This window comes from Triticum aestivum, chromosome 5A, assembly GCF_018294505.1.
Source record: "Triticum aestivum cultivar Chinese Spring chromosome 5A, IWGSC CS RefSeq v2.1, whole genome shotgun sequence".
Lineage (NCBI taxonomy): Eukaryota > Viridiplantae > Streptophyta > Magnoliopsida > Poales > Poaceae > Triticum > Triticum aestivum.
Genome location: NC_057806.1, coordinates 554089522 through 554099334, shown reverse-complemented (window position 1 = coordinate 554099334; position 9813 = coordinate 554089522).

Here is a 9813-nt window from a genome sequence, read left to right as displayed (position 1 = left end):
TAGAGGTAGCGTGCCGACCGCGATCACATCGACTTTGGAACAATTTCCCACGCGCATTGTCACCTCGTCCTTAACCAATCTTCGCTTAATCCGTAGTCCCTGTTTCGAGTTGCAAATATTAGCAACAGAACCAGTATCAAATACCCAGGTGCTACTGCGAGCATTAGTAAGGTACACATGAATTGTTGGAAATATGCCCTAGAGGCAATAATAAAAGTATTATTATATTTCATTGTTCATGATAAATGTCTTTTATTCATGCTATAAATGTATTATCCGGAAATCGTAATACACATGTGAATACTTAGACCACAATATGTCTCTGGTGAGCCTCTAGTTGACTAGCTCGTTGTGATCAACAGATAGTCATGGTTTCCTGACTATGGACATTGGATGTCGTTGATAACGGGATCACATCATTAGGAGAATGATGTGATGGACAAGACCCAATCCTAAGCATAGCATAAAAGATCGTGTAGTTCGTTTTGCTAGAGCTTTGCCAGTGTCAAGTATCTCTTCCTTCGACCATGAGATCGTGTAACTCCCGGATACCGTAAGAGTGCCTTGGGTGTATCAAACGTCACAACGTAACTGGGTGACTATAAAGGTGCATTACAGGTATCTCCGAAAGTATCTGTTGGGTTGACACGGATCGAGACTGGGATTTGTCACTCCGTATGACGGAGAGGTATCTCTGGGCCCACTCGGTAATGCATCATCATAATGAGCTCAATGTGACCAAGGTGTTGGACACGGGATCATGCATTACGGTACGAGTAAAGTGACTTGCCGGTAACGAGACTGAACAAGGTATTGGGATACCGACGATCGAGTCTCGGGCAAGTAACGTACCGATTGACAAAGGGAATTGCATACAGGGTTTGATCGAATCCTCGACATCGTGGTTCATCCGATGACAACATCGAGGAGCATGTGGGAGCCATCATGGGTATCCAGATCCCGCTGTTGGTTATTGACTGAGAGCGTCTCGGTCATGTCTGCATGTCTCCCGAACCCGTAGGGTCTACACACTTAAGGTTCGGTGACGCTAGGGTTATTAGGAAGACTAGTATGTGACTACCGAATGTTGTTCGGAGTCCCGGATGGGATCCTGGACGTCACGAGGAGATCCGGAAGGGTCCGGAGGTAAAGATTTATATATGGGAAGTTGTCAAACGGACACCGGGAAGTTTCGGGGTCATACCGGTATTGTACCGGGGCCACCGGAAGGGTTCCGGGGGTCCACCGGGAGGGGCCACCCCTCCCGGGGGGCCACATGGGCTGCGTGGGGCAGGGAGCCAGCCCCTGGTGGGCTGGCCGCACCCCCTCCCTTGGGCCCATGCGCCTAGGGTTGAGGGGGGAACCCTAGAGGGGGCGCCCCCCTTGGCTTGGGGGGCAAGCCACCCTCTCCCCTCTCCCCTAGGCCGCCGCACCCCCCCTAGATGGGTTCTAGGGGGCCGGCCCCCTTCTCCCTTCCCCCTATAAATAGAGGGGTGAGGGGAGGGCAGCCGCACCACCCTCCAAGGCGCAGCCCTCCCCTCCCCAACACCTCTCCTCCTCCGTTGTGTGCTTGGCGAAGCCCTGTCGGAGTACTGCCTCTCCACCATCACCACGCCGTCGTGCTGCCGGTGGAGCTGTCTTCCTCAACCTCTCCTTCCCCCTTGCTGGATCAAGAAGGAGGAGACGTCTCCCGTCCCGTACGTGTGTTGAACGCGGAGGTGCTGTCCGTTCAGCACTTGGTCATCGGTGATTCGAATCACGTCGAGTACGACTACATCATCACCTTGCAAGCTTCCGCACGCGATCTACAAGTGGTATGTAGATGCAAACTCTCTCCCTTGACTCGTTGCTTAGATGAACTCATAGATGGATCTTGGTGAAACCGTAGGAAAAATTTTAATTTTCTGCAACGTTCCCCAACAGTGGCATCATGAGCTAGGTCTATGCGTAGTTCTCTTTGCACGAGTAGAACACAATTTTGTTGTGGGCGTGGATTTTGTCATCTTACTTGCCTCTACTAGTCTTTTCTTGCTCAACGGTATTGTGGGATGAAGCGGCCCGGACCAACCTTACACGTACGCTTACGTGAGACCGGTTCCACCGACTGACATGCACTAGTTGCATAAGGTGGCTGGCGGGTGTCTGTCTCTCCCACTTTAGTTGGAGCGGAATCGATGAACAGGGCCCTTATGAAGGGTAAATAGAAGTTGACAAAATCACGTTGTGGTGATTCGTAGGTAAGAAAACGTTCTTGCTAGAACCCAATTGCAGCCACGTAAAAGATGCAACAACAATTAGAGGACGTCTAACTTGTTTTTGCAGCGATTGATCATGTGATGTGATATGGCCAGAAGTTGTGATGAATGATGAATTGTGATGTATGAGATCATGTTCTTTGTAATAGGATTCACGACTTGCATGTCGATGAGTATGACAACCGGCAGGAGCCATAGGAGTTGTCTTTATTTTTTGTATGACCTGCGTGTCATTGAATAACGCCATGTAAACTACTTTACTTTATTGCTAAACGTTAGTCATAGAAGTAGAAGTAGTCGTTGGCGTGACAACTTCATGAAGACACGATGATGGAGATCATGGTGTCAAGCCGGTGACAAGATGATCATGGAGCCCCGAAGATGAAGATCAATGGAGCTATATGATATTGGCCATATCATGTCACAACTATATAATTGCATGTGATGTTTATTATGTTTATGCATCTTGTTTACTTAGGACGACGGTAGTAAATAAGATGATCCCTTATAAAATTTCAAGAAGTGTTCTCCCCTAACTGTGCACCGTTGCTACAGTTCGTCGCTTCTAAGCACCACGTGATGATCGGGTGTGATGGATTCTTACGTTCACATACAACGGGTGTAAGACAGTTTTACACAGCGAAAACACTTAGGGTTAACTTGACGAGCCTAGCATGTGCAGACATGGCCTCGGAACACGGAGACCGAAAGGTCGAACACGAATCGTATGGAAGATACGATCAACATGAGAATGTTCACCGACGATGACTAGTCCGTCTCACGTGATGATCGGACACGGGCTAGTCGACTCGGATCGTGTAACACTTAGATGACTAGAGGGATGTCTAATCTAAGTGGGAGTTCATAATTTGATTAGAACTTTATTATCATGAACTTAGTCTAAAACCTTTGCAAATATGTCTTGTAGATCAATGGCCAACGCTAATGTCAACATGAACTTCAACGCGTTCCTAGAGAAAACCAAGCTGAAAGATGATGGCAGCAACTATACGGACTGGGTCCGGAACCTGAGGATCATCCTCATAGCTGCCAGGAAACAATATGTCCTAGAAGGACCGCTAGGTGACGCTCCCGTCCCAGAGAACCAAGACATTATGAATGCTTGGCAGTCTCGTGCTGATGATTACTCCCTCGTTCAGTGCGGCATGCTTTACAGCTTAGAACCGGGGCTCCAAAAGCGTTTTGAGCACCACGGAGCATATGAGATGTTCGAAGAGCTGAAACTAGTTTTTCAAGCTCATGCCCGGGTCGAGAGATATGATGTCTCCGACAAGTTCTACAGTTGTAAGATGGAGGAAAACAGTTCTGTCAGTGAGCACATCCTGAAGATGTCTGGGTTGCACAACCGTATGACCCAGCTGAACATTAACCTCCCAGATGAGGCGGTCATTGACAGAATCCTCCAGTCGCTCCCACCAAGCTACAAGAGCTTTGTGATGAACTACAACATGCAGGGGATGGAAAAGACCATTCCTGAAGTGTTCTCGATGCTGAAGTCAGCAGAGGCTGAAATCAAGAAAGAACATCAAGTGTTGATGGTCAATAAGACCACTAAGTTCAAGAAGGGCAAGGGTAAGAAGAACTTCAAGAAGGACGGCAAAGATGTTGCCGCGCCTGGTAAGCCAGTTACCGGGAAGAAGTCAAAGAATGGACCCAAGCCTGAGACTGAGTGCTTTTATTGCAAGGGGAAGGGTCACTGGAAGCGGAACTGCCCCAAATACTTAGCGGATAAGAAGGCCGGCAACACCAAAGGTATATTTGATATACATGTGATTGATGTGTACCTTACCAGTACTCGTAGTAACTCCTGGGTATTTGATACCGGTGCCGTTGCTCATATTTGTAACTCACAGCAGGAGCTGCGGAATAAACGGAGACTGGCGAAGGACGAGGTGACGATGCGCGTCGGGAATGGTTCCAGAGTCGATGTGATCGCCGTCGGCACGCTGCCTCTACATTTACCTACGGGATTAGTTTTGAACCTTAATAATTGTTATTTAGTGCCAAGTTTGAGCATGAACATTGTATCTGGATCTCGTTTAATACGAGATGGCTACTCATTTAAGTCTGAGAATAATGGTTGTTCGATTTATATGAGAGATATGTTTTATGGTCATGCTCCGATGGTCAATGGTTTATTCTTAATGAATCTCGAGCGTAATATTACACATGTTCATAGTGTAGATGCCAAAAGATTTAAAGTTGATAACGATAGTCCCACATACTTGTGGCACTGCCGCCTTGGTCACATTGGTGTCAAGCGCATGAAGAAGCTCCATGCCGATGGACTTTTAGAGTCTCTTGATTATGAATCGTTTGACACGTGCGAACCATGCCTTTTGGGCAAAATGACCAAGACTCCGTTCTCCGGAACAATGGAGCGAGCAACCAACTTGTTGGAAATCATACATACCGATGTGTGCGGTCCAATGAGCGTTGAGGCTCGCGGAGGATATCGTTATGTTCTCACTCTCACAGATGACTTGAGTAGATATGGGTATGTCTACTTAATGAAACACAAGTCTGAGACCTTTGAAAAGTTCAAGGAATTTCAGAATGAGGTAGAGAATCAACGTGACCGAAAGATAAAATTCTTACGATCAGATCGTGGAGGAGAATACTTAAGTCACGAATTTGGTACACACTTAAGGAAATGTGGAATCGTTTCACAGCTCACGCCGCCTGGAACACCTCAGCGAAACGGTGTGTCCGAACGTCGTAATCGCACCCTATTGGATATGGTGCGGTCTATGATGTCTCTTACCGATTTACCGCTATCATTTTGGGGATACGCTCTAGAGACAGCTACATTCACTTTAAATAGGGCACCGTCTAAATCCGTTGAGACGACACCGTATGAATTATGGTTTGGAAAGAAACCTAAGCTGTCGTTTCTAAAAGTTTGGGGATGCGATGCTTATGTCAAGAAACTTCAACCTGAAAAGCTCGAACCCAAGTCGGAAAAATGCGTATTCATAGGATACCCTAAGGAAACTGTCGGGTATACCTTCTACTTAAGATCCGAAGGCAAGATCTTTGTTGCCAAGAACGGATGCTTTCTGGAAAAAGAGTTTCTCTCGAAAGAAGTAAGTGGGAGGAAAGTAGAACTCGATGAAGTACTACCTCTTGAGCGGGAAAGTGGCGCAGCGCAGGAAACCGTTCCTGTGATGCCCACACCAACTGAAGAGGAAAACAATGATGATGATCAAGGTACTTCGGATCAAGTTACTGCTGAACTTCGTAGGTCCACAAGGACACGTTCCGCACCAGAGTGGTACGGCAACCCTGTCCTGGAAATCATGTTGTTAGACAACAATGAACCTTCGAACTATGAAGAAGCGATGGCGGGCCCGGATTCCAACAAATGGCTTGAAGCCATGAAATCCGAGATAGAATCCATGTATGAAAACAAAGTATGGACTTTGACAGACTTGCCCGATGATCGGCGAGCGATAGAAAACAAATGGATCTTTAAGAAGAAGACGGACGCGGATGGTAATGTTACAATCTATAAGGCTCGACTTGTCGCTAAGGGTTATCGACAAGTTCAAGGGATTGACTACGACGAGACTTTCTCTCCCGTAGCGAAGCTGAAGTCCGTCCGAATCATGTTAGCAATTGCCGCATACTATGATTATGAGATATGGCAAATGGACGTCAAAACGGCATTCCTTAACGGGCATCTTAAGGAAGAACTGTATATGATGCAGCCGGAAGGTTTTGTCGATCCTCGGAACGCTAACAAAGTATGCAAGCTCCAGCGATCCATTTATGGACTGGTGCAAGCATCTCGGAGTTGGAACATTCGCTTTGATGAGATGATCAAAGCGTTTGGGTTTATGCAGACTTATGGAGAAGCCTGCGTTTACAAGAAAGTGAGTGGGAGCTCTGTAGCATTTCTCATATTATATGTAGATGACATACTCTTGATGGGAAATAATATAGAATTTCTGGACAGCATTAAGGCCTACTTGAATAAGTGTTTTTCAATGAAGGACCTTGGAGAAGCTGCTTATATATTAGGCATCAAGATCTATAGAGATAGATCGAGACGCCTCATAGGTCTTTCACAAAGCACATACCTTGATAAGATTTTGAAGAGGTTCAAAATGGATCAGTCCAAGAAGGGGTTCTTGCCTATGTTACAAGGTGTGAGATTGAGCTCGGCTCAGTCACCGACCACGGCAAAAGATAAAGAAGAGATGAGTGTCATCCCCTATGCTTCAGCCATAGGATCTATTATGTATGCCATGCTGTGTACCAGACCCGATGTAAACCTTGCCGTAAGTTTGGTAGCAAGATACCAAAGTAATCCCGGCAAGGAACACTGGACAGCGGTCAAGAATATCCTGAAGTACCTGAAAAGGACGAAGGACATGTTTCTCGTTTATGGAAGAGACGAAGAGCTCGTCGTAAAGGGTTACGTCGACGCTAGCTTCGACTCAGATCTGGATGACTCTAAGTCACAAACCGGATACGTGTATATGTTGAATGGTGGAGCAGTAAGCTGGTGCAGCTGCAAGCAGAGCGTCGTGGCGGGATCTACGTGTGAAGCGGAGTACATGGCAGCCTCGGAGGCAGCGCATGAAGCGATTTGGGTGAAGGAGTTCATCACCGACCTAGGAGTCATACCCAATGCGTCGGGGCCGATCAAACTCTTCTGTGACAACACTGGAGCTATTGCCCTCGCCAAGGAGCCCAGGTTTCACAAGAAGACCAGGCACATCAAGCGTCGTTTCAACTCCATCCGTGAAAATGTTCAAGATGGAGACATAGAGATTTGCAAAGTGCACACGGATCTGAATGTCGCAGATCCGCTGACTAAACCTCTCTCGCGTGCAAAACATGATCAACACCAGAACTCTATGGGTGTTCGATTCATCACAATGTAACTAGATTGGTGACTCTAGTGCAAGTGGGAGACTGTTGGAAATATGCCCTAGAGGCAATAATAAAAGTATTATTATATTTCAATGTTCATGATAAATGTCTTTTATTCATGCTATAACTGTATTATCCGGAAATCGTAATACACGTGTGAATACTTAGACCACAATATGTCCCTGGTGAGCCTCTAGTTGACTAGCTCGTTGTGATCAACAGATAGTCATGGTTTCCTGACTATGGACATTGGATGTCGTTGATAACGGGATCACATCATTAGGAGAATGATGTGATGGACAAGACCCAATCCTAAGCATAGCATAAAAGATCGTGTAGTTCGTTTTGCTAGAGCTTTGCCAGTGTCAAGTATCTCTTCCTTCGACCATGAGATCGTGTAACTCCCGGATACCGTAAGAGTGCCTTGGGTGTATCAAACGTCACAACGTAACTGGGTGACTATAAAGGTGCATTACAGGTATCTCCGAAAGTATCTGTTGGGTTGACACGGATCGAGACTGGGATTTGTCACTCCGTATGACGGAGAGGTATCTCTGGGCCCACTCGGTAATGCATCATCATAATGAGCTCAATGTGACCAAGGTGTTGGACACGGGATCATGCATTACGGTACGAGTAAAGTGACTTGCCGGTAACGAGACTGAACAAGGTATTGGGATACCGACGATCGAGTCTCGGGCAAGTAACGTACCGATTGACAAAGGGAATTGCATACAGGGTTTGATCGAATCCTCGACATCGTGGTTCATCCGATGACAACATCGAGGAGCATGTGGGAGCCATCATGGGTATCCAGATCCCGCTGTTGGTTATTGACTGAGAGCGTCTCGGTCATGTCTGCATGTCTCCCGAACCCGTAGGGTCTACACACTTAAGGTTCGGTGACGCTAGGGTTATTAGGAAGACTAGTATGTGACTACCGAATGTTGTTCGGAGTCCCGGATGGGATCCTGGACGTCACGAGGAGATCCGGAAGGGTCCGGAGGTAAAGATTTATATATGGGAAGTTGTCAAACGGACACCGGGAAGTTTCGGGGTCATACCGGTATTGTACCGGGGCCACCGGAAGGGTTCCGGGGGTCCACCGGGAGGGGCCACCCCTCCCGGGGGGCCACATGGGCTGCGTGGGGCAGGGAGCCAGCCCCTGGTGGGCTGGCCGCACCCCCTCCCTTGGGCCCATGCGCCTAGGGTTGAGGGGGGAACCCTAGAGGGGGCGCCCCCCTTGGCTTGGGGGGCAAGCCACCCTCTCCCCTCTCCCCTAGGCCGCCGCACCCCCCCTAGATGGGTTCTAGGGGGCCGGCCCCCTTCTCCCTTCCCCCTATAAATAGAGGGGTGAGGGGAGGGCAGCCGCACCACCCTCCAAGGCGCAGCCCTCCCCTCCCCAACACCTCTCCTCCTCCGTTGTGTGCTTGGCGAAGCCCTGTCGGAGTACTGCCTCTCCACCATCACCACGCCGTCGTGCTGCCGGTGGAGCTGTCTTCCTCAACCTCTCCTTCCCCCTTGCTGGATCAAGAAGGAGGAGACGTCTCCCGTCCCGTACGTGTGTTGAACACGGAGGTGCTGTCCGTTCAGCACTTGGTCATCGGTGATTCAAATCACGTCGAGTACGACTACATCATCACCTTGCAAGCTTCCGCACGCGATCTACAAGTGGTATGTAGATGCTAACTCTCTCCCTTGACTCGTTGCTTAGATGAACTCATAGATGGATCTTGGTGAAACCGTAGGAAAATTTTTAATTTTCTGCAACGTTCCTCAACATGAATAACATGTATATCACATATACCTTTGTTCACCTTGCCATCGTTCTTATCCGCCAAATACTTGGGGCAGTTCCGCTTCCAGTGGCCAGTCTGCTTGCAATAAAAGCACTCAGTTTCAGGCTTAGGTCCAGACTTGGGTTTCTTCTCTTGAGCTGCAACTGGCTTTCCGTTCTTCTTGAAGTTCCCCTTCTTCTTTCCTTTGCCCTTTTTCTTGAAACTAGTGGTCTTGTTGACCATCAACACTTGATGCTCCTTCTTGATTTCTACCTCCGCAGCTTATAGCATCGCGAAGAGCTCGGGAATAGTCTTGTTCATCCCTTGCATATTATAGTTCATCACGAAGCTCTTGTAGCTTGGTGGCAGTGATTGAAGAATTCTGTCAATGACGCAATCATCTGGAAGATTAACTCCCAATTGAATCAAGTGATTGTTATATCCAGACATTTTGAGTATATGCTCACTGACAGAACTGTTCTCCTCCATCTTGCAGCTATAGAATTTATTGGAGACTTCATATCTCTCAATCCGGGCATTTGCTTGAAATATTAACTTCAACTCCTGGAACATCTCATATGCTCTATGACGTTCAAAACGTCGTTGAAGTCCCGATTCTAAGCCGTAAAGCATGGCACCTGAACTATCAAGTAGTCATCAGCTTTGCTCTGCCAGACGTTCATAACATCCGGCGTTGCTCCTGTAGCAGGCCTGGCACCCAGCGGTGCTTCCAGGACGTAATTCTTCTGTGCAACAATGAGGATAATCCTCAAGTTACGGACCCAGTCCGTGTAATTGCTACCATCATCTTTCAACTTTGCTTTCTCAAGGAACGCATTAAAATTCAACGGAACAACAGCATGAGCCATCTATCTACA